This window comes from Periplaneta americana, chromosome 13 (assembly GCF_040183065.1).
Source record: "Periplaneta americana isolate PAMFEO1 chromosome 13, P.americana_PAMFEO1_priV1, whole genome shotgun sequence".
NCBI lineage: Eukaryota > Metazoa > Arthropoda > Insecta > Blattodea > Blattidae > Periplaneta > Periplaneta americana.
This window is the reverse complement of record NC_091129.1, coordinates 61,818,385-61,836,980: the sequence shown is the minus strand read 5'-3', so window position 1 is coordinate 61,836,980 and position 18,596 is coordinate 61,818,385. Positions and strand designations below refer to the sequence as shown.

General features: G+C 35.9%; 1 protein-coding gene across 3 annotated transcripts in view; it reads right to left on the bottom strand.

Annotated features, from left to right (window-relative positions):
• LOC138711999 (probable G-protein coupled receptor No18) overlaps positions 1 to 18,596 on the bottom strand; it is a 1,860,709-nt gene that overhangs the window by 210,193 nt on the left and 1,631,920 nt on the right. Inside the window, exon 1 of one of the 3 annotated variants that reach the window (XM_069843353.1) lies at positions 12,832 to 13,069. The exons of 1 other annotated variant lie outside the window; for it this stretch is intronic. The gene's annotated coding sequence lies outside the window, so the exon portion shown is untranslated. Of the gene's footprint in view, positions 1 to 10,919; positions 11,764 to 12,831; positions 13,070 to 18,596 lie in introns of those variants that run through there. One more of the 3 variants, XM_069843352.1, reaches the window with a different exon arrangement.

Below are 18,596 nucleotides of genomic sequence, written 5' to 3'. Positions count from 1 at the left end.
CACACCTAACCTACACTAGTAAATAAAGATGACTAAAGAAATTATGTAATCTTATGAAAACACTATAATAGATAAATATTATTTACAAATCACTATGGACTGTAGACACTATTATAACAATGACAATAAAACAGTTAGAAACTTGCAAATATTTCTTGTATCACGAACAAAAACCAAGCATGGAAAACATGTTGTTATGGCTACTAGCAACAAGCGTAATTTTCCTTTAGATAAGAGCTGTGCTCTCCTTTGTAACTGAATATCTTTTAAAGGAAAGCAGCCTTTGAAGTAGGTCTAACACCTGTTGGATTCTATGAAGAAATATTTCGAGAAGTCGAGAAGCTACACTGGCTCAATCGGAAATCTAATAGACTATAATAAATAATGTATGAAATATAGCGTAATTTCCAAAATGGTCGCAGAATTCAGAGTGGAGGTCGTGGACGGAGAATTTAAATTAACAATCAGAGCCCGCAGCCGTTTAAAAATGTGACCCTAAACAGCTGATAGACCGGTCGTATGGTCATGAAAATTGGCAGAGGGCATCTTTAGATCATAAATGAATTTTTAAAGATAAAAACAAAGAAACGATTTTTTTTACCAAAAATGACAAAATCTCACATCAGTGTATCCTTGGGGACATTATACTGAAATTACTAACTTCCATATTTTTAAAGCTAAACTCACAAAATGTTTATCACTAGTATATCTGGTTGATAACAACACATGTACAAAATTTCGTCTCTCTCTCTCTCTCTCTCTCTATGATAAGTGGATTGCACTTTATTAATAACTTAATTATATAGTGTATTGCTTAATGCAAAATGTCCCTTGCGTTACAATTTACATTATTTTTCATTGATGTTCACTTATAAGATTCTTTATATACATTGGAACAAACATTACTATTGGAATTTTCTGTACAGCGAATGGGTAAATTACTAGGAATTTTTATGACTATTAATTTTTTTTATTTTTATAATAAAAAATTCTAGTAATTTACTTATTAATTTTACAGCAAAACCTTATAATAAGCTTTGATTTCATGTATGTAAGGAGCCATATAAGTGAAAATCACTTAAGAATAATGTCAATTGTATTGCAAGCGACTTTTTATATAAAGCGGATCAATATTTTAATAAAATGATTAATAAAATGCAAACCACGTATCATAGGCGGATGCAATTTTGTACACTTGTCACTATTAAGCAGATATACAAGTGATCAAAATTTGGTGAATCAGCTTCGTAAGTATGGTAGTTATTGATTTCACTGTTGTGAACTCTTAAAACTAATAAACTTCGAGAAATTTCAGTATAGTGTCCCCTTATATGCGGAAGCCGGAGAGTTGCACGAGGAATGCAGTTGGAAATGTTTAGATTTTTTGTTATTTTATTTGCAACATTGTTGTTTTCATTTGTTACTTGTAATTTATTAAGTTCTTGTTGTTGTAATACCTATAACTGTGATGTTTATGAAGGAGTGTATTGAACACTTAAATGTATATTTATGCTATTATAATTATTAAATGAAGTTTTTTTACATTAGTATGTTGACTGATAATAATGTTCTATAATGTAAGAAGATCCTTTAGACGTTTTTGCCCTTCAAATTAAAAATATCTGAGTTTTACTTTAAATATCCCTATCCCTAGCGTGATGAAAAGGACTAACAATGGCGGCCGACTCGGTGATTGCGCTACTCTGGATATCCACGGACTCTGTGTATTTTCAGAGCAGTGTATATTAGAGAGTACCGCATTCTCAACGGCGGCGGCCATATTTACTCCTTCCTCGGCACAGAAGCGTAAGCAGTAATGCTAGAACGATGGTGATTAAAGGCGATATCATACATGTTGTGCATCTACCTAGCATAAGATATTTGAAGTTCCCTTTATTAAGACAACTCTCTTGAAAATCAAGAACTGTTTTTATTACCCGTATTATACTAGTTTGGAATAGTTTCCAACGTCCGCTTTTGCCCACCTTGATATTTTCAATTATAAATATTATATCATTATACTTATTTAAGGCTTTCAAGGAACCCGGAGGTTCATTGCCGCCCTCACATAAGCCCGCCATCGGTCCCTATCTTGAGCAAGATTAATCCAGTCTCTACTATCATATCCCACCTATCTCAGATCCATTTTAATATTATCCTCCCATCTACGTCTCGGCCTTTTCAAAAGGTCTTTTTCCCTCCGGCTTCCCAATAACACTCTATATGCATTTCTGGATTCGCCCAAACGTACTACATGCCCTGCCATCTCAAATGTCTAATGTTCCTAATTATGTCAAGTGAAGGATACAATGCGTGCAGTTCTGCGTTGTGTAACTTTCTCCATTCTCCTGTAACTTCATCCCTCTTAGCCCCAAATATTTTCCTAATTACCTTATTCTCAAACACTCTTAACCTCTGTTCCTCTCTCAAAGTAAGAGTCCAAGTTTCACAACCATACAGAACAACCGGTAATATAACTTTTATAAATACTAATTTTCAGATTTTTTGATAGACCAGATGACAAAATCTTCTCAACCGAATAATAACAGGCATTTCCCATACGGTATTTATTCTGCGTTTAATTTCCTCCCGAGTATCATTTATATTTGTTACTGTTCCTCCAAATATATTAATTTTTCTATATCTTTGAAGGATAAATTTCTAGTTTTTGTATTTCCATTTCATATAGTATTCTGGTCACGAGACATAATCTTATACTTGGTCTTTTCGGGATTTACTTCCAAACCTATCGCTTTACTTGCTTCAAGTAAAGTTCCCATGTTTTCTCTAATAGTTTGTGTATTTTCTCCTAATATATTCATGTCACCCTCATAGACAATAAGCTGTAACCCGTTCAATTCCAAAACCTTTCTGTTATCCTGAACTTTCCTAATGGGATATTCTAGAGCGATGTTAAAAAGTAAAGGTAATAGTACATCACCTTGCTTTAGCCCGCAGTGAAAATATTGTCCTTGAGAAAATTGATCATTGAAGTATATTCATCCTCTTGTTTGTGGCTTAATGCTAATTTTGTACAACGGCAATTGATTACACATTGATTAACTGCACAACAACACGGCATTCTTCAAGATAGCAATGGAATATCACACTAGAAACCTGTGTTCCTACGCAAGTCTTGCGGTGTACCGAGTCTCCGCAGGAGTAAATATGGCCGCCGCGTCGGCATTTATCGGATCAAAAGAAGCGGTACTCTCCCATATACACTGCTCTGTGTGTGTTAACTGCAGTAAAGGAGGAAACACAAACAATTTCGCATCCTTCTCACAGTTTTCGCGTAGCACATGAGCACGCGTCGTTTAAAACTCATCAACCGAGGTTTTCTGATAGTTGTGAACTTAAAAATTATCGAATCTTCCTCGAATTTCAAGGCACATATTTTATTTGGTATTTACTTTCAAAGGAAGAAAAATGTGAGGAGGACGTTCCTCCTTTCCTTCCCCCGAGGAACCGCCACTGATTTCTGGTACAGCATTTAACAGAACGCGAAATTTAATTTAGGAGAAATTAATTCTCCAATTTTCTATTATTTGCATTTTTAAGCCCTGTGAATACTATTATACAGGCAGAACTCAGAGAACATCTCGGTCCCAAGATGAGGTCAAGGAGACTGAAATACCGGAAGATGTGATGAAACAATGTAACAATTTGAGACACGTTACGTCTGACAACTATGACAGTTGAGACGACTTACGACTGTGGAAAGACTTGATAATTGTTCACTACAAACACCGGCACCTACGGGACCTGCCTATGAAATGAGTGTAATTAATTTCAAGGACAGAAAGACGTCAACTGTCGAAACAAAAGTAAAAATATTAAACCAAATGTTAATAAGTCACGCGTCTTACAATCTTTGCCTTAAATAGATTGATGCGATGTCCGCCATATTTCATATCTGACATCTTTTGCATACCTTAACTGTCTGAGTAATGCCTCGCGTGCCAACAGAATCATAATTAGCACACACAACACCGGAAGAATTCAGGAGACAGAATTCAAATAGGGTGTCTTCAGCTTCCTAGTAGCGTTGAAGATTAAGAGATGTGTAAAATACTTCTATGATACGGAGAACTTTTTTGCCACTTTGTCCAAAACTCTTCGGAAAAAAAAATCAATGGCTTTCCCAGAACACGATATGAAATGTTTCATATAAAACAATTTTGGTCTCTAAAAGGAAGCAAAAACGAGCAAAACTGTATTAATTTTTTTTGTTTGAAATATCTCAAAGAATAACCCACTGAAATGAATAACATTACTCACGGTGCACTCTGTATAAAATAAATAATATCGATTTTTGTTAACGAGATTCTAAGATCGTTGTGTGAACTAAAGAGCTGTGCTATCACTTATTCTGTAGGATGCATCATATTTGTTCACTTCTTCATTTGTTATCACTTATTTGGTTACTGTGTAGCTATAGCCTGATTCACGCGGGGATAGTTTACAGGAGTCAAGTGCTTGAAGCCTCTAAACTTGACGCCATATTTGTGATCACACGGAGACACTAAACTTGAAACCATGTTCCACACGTAAAAACGCGCGCTGAATGTTGTATGTTTAAAAGTACACTGTTTTAAGCTTTTTTTTTTACCTTTTTGCGAACCACTTCCACATTAATGTTTTGGACACCTTGTTCCTTAAGTTTCGTAACAAGTTTCTGAAATAATTGCCTCTTGTTTAATTTTAATCTGTATTGTTATTGAAGTTTTCTCGTGCCGTATATTTCACGGAAGTTCGTAGGCCTACATGTCATGCACTTCTAAAAATAGGGTCTATATAGTTATTTATTATGACTTCTGGGAAAGTAGGTACATAGGCTAGATGCCCATCAAAGCACCTTCTTCACATAAATTAAATTTATAATTATTAATAATGATTAATATGGACAGCAGTTTATAAAGTAGGTACTAATATATGCAACTCATTAGCAACAGAAATATAAAAAATGAAAACATGTGAGAGATGTTGCTTATTATGATTGAAAAATCAGGAATTTAATAAATCCATAATAAATTGAAGGGCCAAAACAAGAGAAAAGTTTTGATATTTGTCTCGATTTAGAGATATTAAATACCAAATTTCTTCTATATACAGTATATTTGGAGGGATATAAAATGGAATTAGTTTGAGTCAGTATTATTTTTGTTCATATTTTTCTGAGAAATATCAAGTAAGTCGTTCTTGAGTCATTGAGCGTGTGGAAACAAAAATGTCATCTCAATAATCTAGTTGGGAACTGGAATGAACAAGGTTTTGATAGGCCTATAGGAACCTAAGAAATTTATTCTGTATCAACTTGATAGAATGAACGTTGTTTTTCCAACGAGGATTCCAAATAATTATTGTAGCATATTCCACTTGCTTTTACCCAGGTGTAGAAACCTAAAAACAGGTGTTTGCTTGAATAATTTCGAATTACCAAGTGATTTGTAAGCAGAATTAGTCACTGTTAAAATGTGGGGATGAAAGTTAAATTAATCTCAAATTTCGATACCTAAATTAATTAGCTATTAATTTAAACAAACCATACACGCACACTATCCACAATATCTGCTTGCAAGTTGCTACAAGTTGGCATTCACACGAGGAAAGTGGTGGAGTCAAATTGATTACGTGACGGGAAAGTGGACACAAAAGTTGACGAGTCAACTCAAATTCTGCTTGACCGCCAAGTAACAACTTGACTGTCTCGACCATATCACACGGGGAAAGTCGAGTTGCTTCAAGCACTTGAGTCCTGTTAACTATCCCCGTGTGAATTGGCCTTAAAGGCTGAATGCCATCACCCGCAGTAATAGGAGATGCATAAACACTTACACTATCATCAACAGTATTAGCAGAGTCTTCATTATTACTGATATCTTTACTTCCACTTTGTTCTATACTTGTAACAACAAAGGAACGGATATCTGCGAACTTACTGTCACATGGAGTGAAAGTGAATGAACTTTAGCTAGGAAATGTTCCAGGCTTGTCCCAATTCTTTCTTACCCATACCGTAAATTGCATAATGAGTGCCTATATTTAGAAACAAAATGTTTATGTACACGTATATTGTATATTAATTTGCAAATAAACCTATTATAAATTCCTCAGAATTATGCTTTCTTCGTGTCTAATGCTAGACCAGGGTTGCCAGATGTTCCGATTTGGCGGGACATGTCCCGATTTTCATATAAAAATCCCGAGTCCCGCTTCGATTCGAGGCGGGACGTAAAATGTTCCTCCTTTAGAAATCTAACAACACTTGCATAATTTTATCGTTACACAGTAACTATTTTCTTCTAGGTCTAAATAATTACACTGAATTTAAATTAATTTTCTTAACTAAGAGGTTTGCACTTTAAAGAAATAATATTTTGGTAAGTGAAAGGTTTTTGACAGCGAATTCAGTTATGAATACGATATTTCTAAACATTTAAAAAGAGACGTTCGTCAAAAATGCACGGCACAGAGAATGGGAAAAAGATTGCTAAAAATGCTATATTTCAGTGATATATATATTCTGAAAATGTATACTGTACCTATGCTAAACGACGGGTTTGGAGCAGTAATATGCTAAAGCACAAAATAAATATGAATTTAGATATCAATAAATTGTATGCCACTGTAATCAATTAATAAATATTGATATTTAAATATTTTGTCACATGTGATGCCATCTTTTGGAATTTGTGCTTTACAATTAATTATAAACAGCCGGGGAAATCTATGAGACAGAACTATTACTTAAGTCATTAAGTTAATAATGTGACATATTTTTGCCACAGAAAGACGCCAGAGAAAAGTGATGTAACTTATAGCCAGATAAATATTATTTGGGTACTTGAAAATCTGTATCTACAATATCATTTTATTAAAGTTGCAATTCTGAGCTTCATATTAGTTTCTTCAACTGCATATAAAGGAATAATATTTTGTTCATTTTTTTTGTGCAGTCATGAAAATGTCAACTCTGCCCATATTCATATAACTCTTTCTTTTAAGACGAAACGTATGTACTGTACATGATGAGAAAATGATGTCCTTCCTGGGTAGATCTAAAATATGGCAACCCTGTGCTAGACAGACAGTAGCATATATCACTTTGGCCTAGTAAAGTAAATCCATGGCACTACAGCCCATGAAGGGCCAAGACCGACCAGCAGCTGCTGGCCTCATGTCTACATGCCGAAGCAGAGGTGGACGATCATCCAACCAGAATGGAAGTATCGTGTGGTTAGCACGATGATCCCCTCAGTCTTTATAGATGGTTTGCGAAACCGGATTTTCGCTACCTATCGCAGCTCCCCAAGTGCATCACGATGCTGGGTGGGCACCGGTCCCATACACTGCCCGAAATTTCATGAGAAAATTTCTTCCCCCATGAGGACTCGAACCAGCGCGCATTCCGTAACGCGAGTCCTAAGGCAGAATGCCTTAGACCACGACGCCACGGCGCTGGACTATCACTTTGACCTGGTGTAGCTCTCCATACTCCCCGTATCTCCGCCTATTTTCCGAAGTGTTAATAGCAGAATACAGATATATTTTTGGTCTGTCCGTCTTCAGCATTTCTAGAGCCGCCTCTGATTAGTTTTATGTCATTCTCTTTACTCTTGCAGCAAACTGTACTTGTAATTCAAAGCGTAGACGTTACTCATAACAACGAGACCATGTAAATAAAATTCCAACATGTCGACTCTCCGCGTATGCGCAAATCCCGGCTACTGTTATAGAAATATTTGTCGCTTTACGACATATTGTCGTTTAAGTGGCACTTTTTACGATATCTCAGCTATGCGAGCTTATCGCGAGCAAGCCCTGCTGAGATCAAATGCTGCAGGTATGAAAGAAGGAGAGGCGTGCCGAGCCATACTTGTGTGGCGGACGTGTGGATTTCCGGGAAACCGTGTTAAATTTCTGATAAAGTTTCAAACAATTTTGTTTGCATGGGAGCACGCAAAATTGAGGTGAGTGAGTGGGTTGTTTCACACACCAATCATAGAGGTTTCGCGGAGGCGAATGTGGCGCTGGCGTAGAATTACACACGTTCTTTGGCTTGTCCTCACAGGGTGAATATGTAACAGGGTATCGACGTATTTAAGTTATGCCTATAGAATAGTATGACTACAATTCTAATCAAGTAAGATTAATCCTTATGAGCTGCATACAACATTGAGGAATTTACTCAGAATGCGTGATCTGAGTTTCTGCGACATTCGGGCTACAATCTGAAGATTCTTTGTTTTGCAAGAGATCTTTTAGGTTCTCATTCTACAGACTAGATATGGGTAAAAAAAGCTGGAAGAGTTTTTTTAAAACTGTTTCACAATTAACACAACCAGAAATTTCCTGAATTCTCTTCCGGATATTTTGTCGATGAATGCGCAGTTTTTTCAAAATTAATTAACAACTTTCATTGGAAAAATTAATTATTTCAGCCTCCTTGATCAATACGGTTTTATAAAACTGTCCTTCGTTGGAAGGCTTAAGAGAACGAGCTATTTCGTTCGCCACTAGATAGCTGGCTTCCTTACATTTATTTATGTCATCTTTCTCTTCATGACGATTATTGAAGCTTATTTCAGTTCTTTGAGTTTAATAGCTCACTTCATTACTACACTAGCATGTAACATTCAGTTTCTCTATACTGCTGCTGCTGCTGCTACTACTACTACTACTACTACTACTACTACTACTACTACTACTACTACTACTACTACTACTACTACTACTACTACTACTACTACTGCTACTGATAAAACTATCAGTGTTATTATTATTATTTATTATTATTATTATTATTATTATTATTATTATTATTATTAATCAATAACTAGTAAATAACTGATAACAGTCATCAAAATATTAAAAAAAGAAATTAGAATGGAGTTATAGCGTAGTAATTATTTTATCATTCAAGGGAAGATGTAGGTCTACATATTGAGGCACGTATATAAGAATTTGATAATACTTGCTGATAATAATAATAATAATAATAATAATAATAATAATAATAATAATAATAATAATAATATCATCTTGTCTAGGGTTCGCTTATTCGCGGATGATTGTATGGTATACAGGGAAATAAAAAGCCATGAAGATACTACTCTTCTCCAGAATGACCTCAATAGAATAAACGATTGGGCAATAGCCAACAAAATGAAAATAAATTCTCTAAAGAGCAAAGCCATCAGCCCGTACAGTATACGTTAGGGGGTGAAACCATTCCGGAAGTTAACAAATGTAAATACATCGGAATAACATTTAGCAGCGATCTCGGCTGGGGGGAACACGTTACAGACACAGCGGGAAAAGCATGGACAGCGTTACACTTTGTGATGAGGGTACCGTACTAAGAAAAGGTTCTGATAAATCCAAAGAGATTGCATATAAATCACTAGTACGTCCAGTAATGGAATATGGTGCTGCATGTTGGGATCCTTACAGATTAGAACATATTAAGACACTGGAAAAGATTCAAAAACGGGCTCTTAAGTGTTGTCGGAAAAATTCACCATTAAAATGGGACACACTCACAGACAGGAGAACGCGAATTCGATTATGCGCACTGTTCAAAACATACAGAGGTGAGCCTGCCTGGAGAGAAATAAAAAATAGGTTGCAGCCGGCAAATTACTCGTCAAGGAACGACCACTCATACAAATTGAGAGAAAGAAAGCAGAGGACGGAGACTGGAAAGTTTTCTTTTCTCAATCGTACTATCAGGGACTGGAATGCTTTACCTGCAGACTTACTAAAGGCTTTACCAACAACCAAAAATGTATTTAAAAATAGGCTTAACGCCCTTACTAATAGACGGTAATTATACACAGTATTTAAAGGGTGTAAATGATATGTTGTTATTGAAGTGTTGTATTAGTGAAGAATTATGTTGTCAGTGAAGTGTGTTGTATCAGTGAAGAAGTATGTCGTGTCAGTGAAGTGTGCTGTGTAAGTGAAACGTGTTCCTGTCAATGAAGCTTTATAGTTTATAGTGGCAGTGCATAGTATTTGAACAGTGAAATGTTTTTGAAGTGTTAGTGAAATCAGAATAGAATCAGTGAAATGTGTCGTAGTTCCATTGCAGTGAGTGAGTTGACAGCGAAATGAGTGTAATTTGAAAGGTACTTGTGCAGATATGAACATATCATACTCGTGAGTTTTAGTTCGATCTTAGTTTTAAGATACAAATTAGATTTATTTCAAATGTTATTTTAAGTGATCGTTTCATTTAATTGAGTATATTCCCTGTTATTGTTAGTATTAATTATTAGTATTATTATTAATTGTATTTTTAATTAATAAGTTTATTATTGTCATTATTGAGTGTAATTAGTTACCACTGCCACCGGGTATATATCCACTGCAGTGTGAATAAATACATACACATACATACATGTTATACCTGTGTATTCAGAGTAATGCCCTCTAATGTCGCTTCTATATACTATTATTAATTGAACCGTCGGGCAGAGCAACATATTACATTTTCTCCGACAGAACAGCGAATAAATTCGTTTTCTCATTCTGTACGAAACCTTCTGTTCCTGCTCGTAGAGACAGAGGGTTTGTAGAGAGACATGGTACTGACATTGCTTACCTTCAGTACGTGAGCGAGACAGAGAGCAATGTACAGGAAACTCCCCTTACTAGTATGAATGTCTTTGATTACACGATGTAATCGCGATACCCAGCTTGGTCACCGGTAATGTCTTTCGAGCAAAGAATCGAGGCTGGTCTTCTTAGTAATGGAAGGCATTTACATGTTTTGTTAGTGTTAGTTTTGGCCGAATTATTCTACATCATTCGAACGATTTGAATACTCGCAATTAAAATTATTGCGGTTTAATAGTGGATTTGAGACAGGAATAGAAGTAAATACTGAATGGTAGTTCGTCACTGCTACTCACCGTTATCCTGTACTCCAGTTACCGGAAATGACGCCACAGATCACCACAACAGTGTAAACGTGCACATGTGATAGGCAGTCCTCTCCAAACTAGCACAGTTCGTGGAATGTCTCACAGCACAAACACATGGGAAGAGTCCCGAGGTAACTAAGATAATGCGACGAGTAACTGAGTAAGCATGCATCGGTCCAGCCATTCCTTTGTCTTGCTTGAATCAGCAGTAAATTCTTAAGATATAGTTCTTAATCTTCAACAGTAAACTGCTGACATTCCTTATCATGAATTATTTTCTCCTTCAACAATAACAAAGTAATATTCTGTGCTAAAGAGCAATACTTCAGTTACTACGTCTTAAAAATCAGTAATGATTAATTGGCGTACCATGAAGTAATAACCAGTTTTCCTTTTTGCATTTGTATGTATAACCATAGGCCTATACATTATTTTGTGACAAAATAACGGTAACTTTTTTTTTCTTTTACGCACACATCAAATAAGTTTCCTATAACTCTGATAAATGCTTCTGCTGAATTTTTTTCTCTTTAAATCGTTGTCGCTATCGTACAACACTGAAGTTTCCGCAAGAAATGCAATTTCAGTACTAAACACAAGCTCTTCTTACTACGTCCTGTACTTATATCAAGACATGCTGTCACTTGTTAGCCTTCACAAGGTGAAATGGTTTGAATTATTGTATTATGTTTAAGTTTCTAGAAACGTTGTACATGAATAGAAGTACTTATTCTGACATAAAAATATGGAACTGAAATTAAGAGGGGGAGGTATATCTTTCGCTAGTATAATTGTACTATATTTTAACATTATTTTCCTCGGATCCTATAGGTTCTTGGAAATAAAAACTGACATGCTTATTACACAGTATCTTACACATCACTAAGAAATTTCAATGTTTTTCGAAAACCTAATAGTTACTTTTTTAAATATGAAAATTCATGTAGTACTTTATTCAAATGGGCAATCTTTATATGATAAATCACTCAAATATTTTTAAAATTTTTATGCAATTCCTGTTTTGAGATATTTTAATAAACATATCTGTAACAAACTGTAAACTATCTAACATGTCAGTTCAAATTTTTTTTTTTTTAATTTCATACTAAATTTTCCATAAATAATTTGAAAAATATTTAAAAACTATATATTCTACATTAAATATTTTAGTGTATATTGTTCATTTGGGAGAACTATTCATGCAAAGTTTCATAACTACCTCAAGTACTTATTGAGTTATCATGTAAACACTGTTCGGGGGAACAAAATATTCCACAAATTTTCATAATTAAGAAAACACATTAGGTGTTCAAGAACATTAAAATTGCATAGTGATGTACAGATAGCCTATACCAATCTTTATTTTAAAATGATTCATATATTCCGAGAAAAAATTTAAAATATAATAAAATTATACTAGTGAAAGGTGCAACCCTCCATTAAGTAACGTATATTCAGTTTTTATTTTTCGGGAGTTAATTTATCGGAAAGTTGTTTTTATTTATTTTTGTATTAATAAGAAAGTAATATTATACTTGCATAAACATTTATTATAACCTATGAATACATAGTCCAAATTTCGAAATGTGTGATCACTCTCTAATGGTAACATACAGAGTAAAAAGACAAGTACTGTTTTTATAAACCGCTGTGGAAATATAAAGACAAAATAATATTTCTATAAAACATGTAGATAATATATAAATGCTGTATGCGAAGTTCTCAAAGGAGTTTTCAAGGGAAAATATACAAAAACAATGTTTATGTATTTTGAAGATAAAAATAACATACCTTATAATAAGTTCCCATGGGACTATATGTATTGTAGGCATAAATAAAAAGAACACAAACAATGAAATGCTACTGTAGAATATAAATGAATAAAAACAAGAGCTCACACTTTTCTTGAGAAGTAAATCAGCTTCGGAGTCGAGGCATTAACATGATAGGTATCCAAATGTGTTGCACGTATATTCGCACATCTTCGCTGTGCGTGAGGATTTCCAAAGCTCGAACTTGCTATTGCAGGTGGCGTCTCGCAGGCCGGCCTTGTCCGATAGCGCGGTCGCTCTGCTCGCGAAACGAGATCAACGCGTCGACCTACCGGTCACTGCGACGGGTTCCGGGCGACTGCTGCGTGCCCCCCATTGAGCGCCAGATAGTCAATGAGAGTCACGTGGGTGCCTCACTGCCGCAGCTGCTGGCGTACGGCGGCGTGGAGGTCATGACCACGAGCGACGTGCTGTGTCTACAACAGTCGGCGTACTTTGCACTAAAAGGTCTCAGGGTTCGAATCCGGATAGGATGCACAATCTTCCCACTTCCCAAGGTTATTCTCATTAATTTTACAAGTCTATAGTAGGCCTAACATAAAAAAGAAAAATATTAAAAGAGAATGGTTTAGTTTGGTTTGGCTTTTCTAGAGCCGGACTTCGACTTATATTGGTTCATTGTGCGTACAGAATGAATCTAAATTCACATACATTTCTCTTTACAAAATAAGAACAAAATGTCACACAACTCATATCCTGAGGACTCAGTTGATTGATTTGACGACGAGGGTTGGGTCCGGGATGGATCGCTGCAGTTAGACCGTTTAGGCTCACGGTATACTCTACAGGGTGTTAAAAAGTATCCAATATTTTAGGACAGTGATGTCAAAGCAAGCGCATTTTTCTGACCTTGACGTCGTGCGCGGGCAGCAAGCGCTAAGTATGGAAAGAGGAAGGGTTGTGTATATGAATACGCAACCTGTTGGATTAAGAAAACAGTGGTGCACAAACTTCAAACGGAACGTGAAATTTTATGTCGTTATTTTATATGGCTTCTTTCTGTTTAATATTATCTATATTGTCTGTAAAACAAAAGTACTAACACTGATTTCTTAATATTGCACTTGTGTTTTAAATCTTAATAACATAATAGAGAGTTAAGAAGGAATATTCACTTAAATTCCATAGTAGTATAATATTATACTGTATTAAGTGGATGAAACACATCATTCATGAAGAAAGTGATATTCCGAAGAAAGAGATTGAGTATGACATGATAAGTTGGAATTTACGAGTATATTGATGGTATCTTTAGCCTTACAAAATAATCAATAAACTAATCAAAACAATATTACAGTACAAAGCAAAGTTACCTAGGTACTGTATCTGTTTTTTACATAACAAAACTCATATCGCATTATGCTTTTAAGGTGATATTTGTGAGCAACTTCCTATCATCAGAATATTAAATTATTTTCTCGAAATCTGCTGAAGCTATAGAGCTGACATTTTTACAACACATGGGCACGTATCTTTTACTTATGGTGTAACAGTAGTTGCTTTGTTAATTCATTTCCTTACAAACAATTTCCATGCGAATATTTCCAAAATTTTCAATACACTATCTTCAGTAATACGTATATACGGTATATTAGATTTACGAAAACATTCTGTAAGGCTACTAAATAAATAGGCCTATACCTGAAAATTTCACTTTTCTATACGAAAAGTTGAGAAAATATTTCTTTTGAATAAAAAAATCAAACTTGTGAAAAATGAGCATTAAAATTAAAACTTACATTCTTATAATGTACTTATACTTCTCAGGCAAATCTAAAAATTAACATGGATACAGTTTTAATAAGTTCTCTTCCCTTGATCTATTGAATCAGTGCTGGCCATCCCTGAATATAGCTCGACCAAGCGGCATATACCACCTCTTTCGTCTGTCTCTTTCCTTTTCGCTGTAAAGCGCTCAGGCTATCCTGGGCTCTAAAGCGCGCGCTTGCTCCTGTGGGCATCAATTGACATGCCTGTTTTAGGAGGTGATAGTATAAATCAAAACAAGAAAATAGGTACTCTATGTGACGTCCATTCATGGTAATGCATTTCTCTGCCCTACAATGCAGCAGACTACTAGATAATCATACCGTAGTTGACACCCCTGGCATGGAATAATGATACGTCGCAAGGAATACTGAAAACAAAAGTCTGGTTGCGGATTTGAGCGGGGTTCAGCAGAGATGGTGTTTGAATTTTCGTAATCAGCATGTGTAGGTTGATGAAAATCCCCATGCAGTTGAAGAAACAAGGCATCAGCACCGATTCTCAATCAACTTATGGACAGCGTTCTTGGTGATAGGTTAATAGGGTCAGAGATTAACTGGGGATCGTTATCAGGACTTTCTTATTAACGTATTAAAACAAATTTCGAAGAATGCGTGATTCCTTACGCGGAAGGGTAAAGGAATGCATTGCCATGAATGGACGTCACATTGCACAACTTCTATGAACAAGTGTTCAGATCTCAGAAAGTATGTGTTGTAGGTCTCATGTTTATTAAACATTATTTTCTTTTTTTTATGCATACTAGCACCTCCTAAAATATTGGATACTTTTTTAACACTCTGTATATTCGATTATTGTCTGTGAGTTCAAAGGATGGTCTGGGTGACACTTGTGAACCCGACGCTGACAGTTGGGCCATCCCTTCTGGACACTGCAGATCATGCCCCATCGGCAACTGACAATTCCGAACCCAGAGCACTAATCCCTAAGGGTGCTATTCATAGATATTTCGCTAGCCTGCGCTACGAGCGTGCTAAAGTAGCCGCGGCTATCGACTGGTTATTTGTGCAGGATTCATATCATATCATATCATATCATATCATATCATATCATATCATATCATATCATATCATATCATATCATATCATATCATATCATATCATATCATATCATATCATATCATATCATATCGCTAACACTGGTATATGAATACGAAAAACGTTAGTTCGCTGATCATCCACCGGAAGCCCGGGCTAAGAATGTCTATGAATACGGGCCTTAGAATCTAGAACAGCATTGGAAACGCTTATTACTCCTAGACATCACCCCAGCCTATTTTTACTGTTACAGATGATAGAAATGGGAGTACCCGAGAAAACCGCCCCTATAACGGCCTTTTATCCACCACAAATTCCACCCGGGATAGTACGGGTTTCTGATGCTAATATAAGAAGGGCTTGTGGCTTCGGGCCGATGGGGCTTATGAGACCACTCATGTGGATGGGAGCAGGCTCTATCAGGGGCTGAGGCAGGATGACCCATCTGTCAGCGTTGGATTCACGAATTGCACCTAGGTCATCTGTCGCATATAGAGAGCTCTATCAGGAGCTGAGGCAGAATAGTCCACCTGTCAGCGTTGAATAAATAGGAAGGGCTTGGGACTTATCAGGTACTCTTTCGCGAAACGGGATCTGGACTTATCAAGGGCTCGGGCAGGATGGCCCACTTGTCAGCGTCGGATTCACGAATTTCAACCAGGCCACCGTCCTGTCGGACTTGGGCCATCATAGCATATAGGCTATACGACGCACAATGGGTCAAAGCCTGCGTAAAGTTACGCAACCCGTCCCGGGTGCAGCCTTCGTAAAGGCAGCCAGCCTATATGCAAGACGGAAGGGAACATGTTACTGTAATTCACACCAGTTATAGATTAGATCATTACGGGAAAATATTTTCAAGCAACAATCTATTGAGTTTTTTCGACAAAAATTAAATGTAACAAATAGCAACGCTGCAGAGCATAAATCGCGGGTGCTCGTGTAAAGGGGGTTAAGTATGATTTTGCTAAACTGGAAAAAGTACAGATTTCAACCCTCCACAATTACTTTTTTCTTGTGTTAAATCATTCTTCCATCCTTGATGCAGTTACAGTACTCCTTATTTTGTGACAAAGGGGTTTTGTTCAGTACCAAATGAGAGAAGTTTGCATACCTTACAATTTGACTTAACCCCCTTTACACGAGCAACCGCGAAATTACTGTTCGCACTCCACTTCACTGACTCAAAGAGAGATGGATGTAATAACATTTCACTTTAGGTACCCTGTCTACAGCGTTGCCGGCTTTCCTTAGGCATATTATTACTGTTAATGAGTGAAATTTGTAATTCCTGTTTTGGTGGTTAATCAAAACCTGTACTTTTTATGAAATCCACTAACAAACAGTTTACTCAACTTTATACTTGCCTTAAAAAAAGGTATTTTTAAATATTTTCATGGAATTTAAATTCAAAACTTCTTTTCCAAAAAGCAGTCAAGGAAAAAAAGTTATATTCTTTTGTTTGCCGTATTTCTGGGAACCTTATCTGAGAAGGAATGCAATATGTTTCGTTTTACCCTGTATATAGCCTATTAATCACAATACATTATTACTATTCTTCTTCTTCTTCCTCTTCTTCTTCTTCTTCTTCTTCTTCTTCTTATTATTATGATTATATTATTATTATTAGTTTTTTTTTCAAATCTCCTTATTTTTATTGATATAGTTTTTAATGTAATCGTCTCCAATCCTATGTCCTGCTATCTCATATCATCTCATCTAATCTCATCCCTCGCTTCCATGAGCTCCAGTACCATAACCGGTAAGCTAATGATCGGTGTGGAAAAGAACTTGTATCAGCTAATAGTCCAGTAGTTCTCAAACTTATTAGCACTGCGGACCCTTTTCCATAGATCAGTAATTTCGTCAATGGAATGATAAGGTTAGATTTTGAGGTTAATATTATGTGGATATGAGTAGTGATATTTGTCATATTTTCCAAATTGAATGAATATTTACACTCTTTTACGTAGTTTTATCTATTATAAAATGAGTTCACTATTTTTGTATAATAGCCTAAATATCTTCAAACTCTGAACGGACAATAGAAAAGGTTCAGAACAGAATTAACAAAATTTCTCCATTCTCACACCTCATGCTCAACTGAAGAATTATTTATGTTTGTAAATTGAATTAACGTGCTTACTGTGTTCTATTTTTTGTATAACGTTTGACTTGTTCCACATTTCAAAGCTATAATGCTGATTAAAGTTTAAAGGAATACAATAAATGAGATGAAAAATACAGCAGATCTCTCGTGACACTAACACTAGTTTAACTCATTCTTGTTGGCATAATTATGCTTTCATTTTTTTGTAGGAAATACAGATAGTCATAAAAGTCTCGCTCTAAATGATTTTTTACTAGTTTTAAGGTGTGACAATCTGTGTTATTTGTTTCGACTAAAAGCATGAGGACATTATCGTGACGTTTGAAGTTGTCTAATTTGTATTAAGTAGTCTTCCGAGAAGATAATTAGCTACAGTCTATGCAAGAATTTTATACAACAAGAAAAATTCCAATGTTTGGTGCACTATGCCTTCATATAGTAGCCTATACGTACAGTCTTTAAAAAAAGTTTAGTTGCATAGATACTTGTAAGACCGAGAAAGGAGGCAGTGCGCATGATCAGAGGAAGAGCGACCTGGTTCACAAGAGAAGGTAAAGTTCAAGTAATAAAATTAGGTTCGTTTCGTTGTATCCCAGATCACATTTATATAACAGATTGCTCACCCCTATGTTAAAATCGGTAGCACTTTGAAGAGAACAACCGCCAGGATCGCCACCCGTCCGCCGTAAACGAACACGAGATGGCAGTACAGTCGCCAATGCAATTCAAATGGGAGTTATGACATGACTCCTTATGTAACAACTAGATGGCATAATAGTAAACCTGACAAAAGTTGTTACCGTCAAAGCTTGTAAGGCCGAGAAATCTTGGTATATATGATCTAGGGTTGTATGTCTGATCATGCGCAGTGCCTCCTTTCTCGGATTTGCAAAGTATC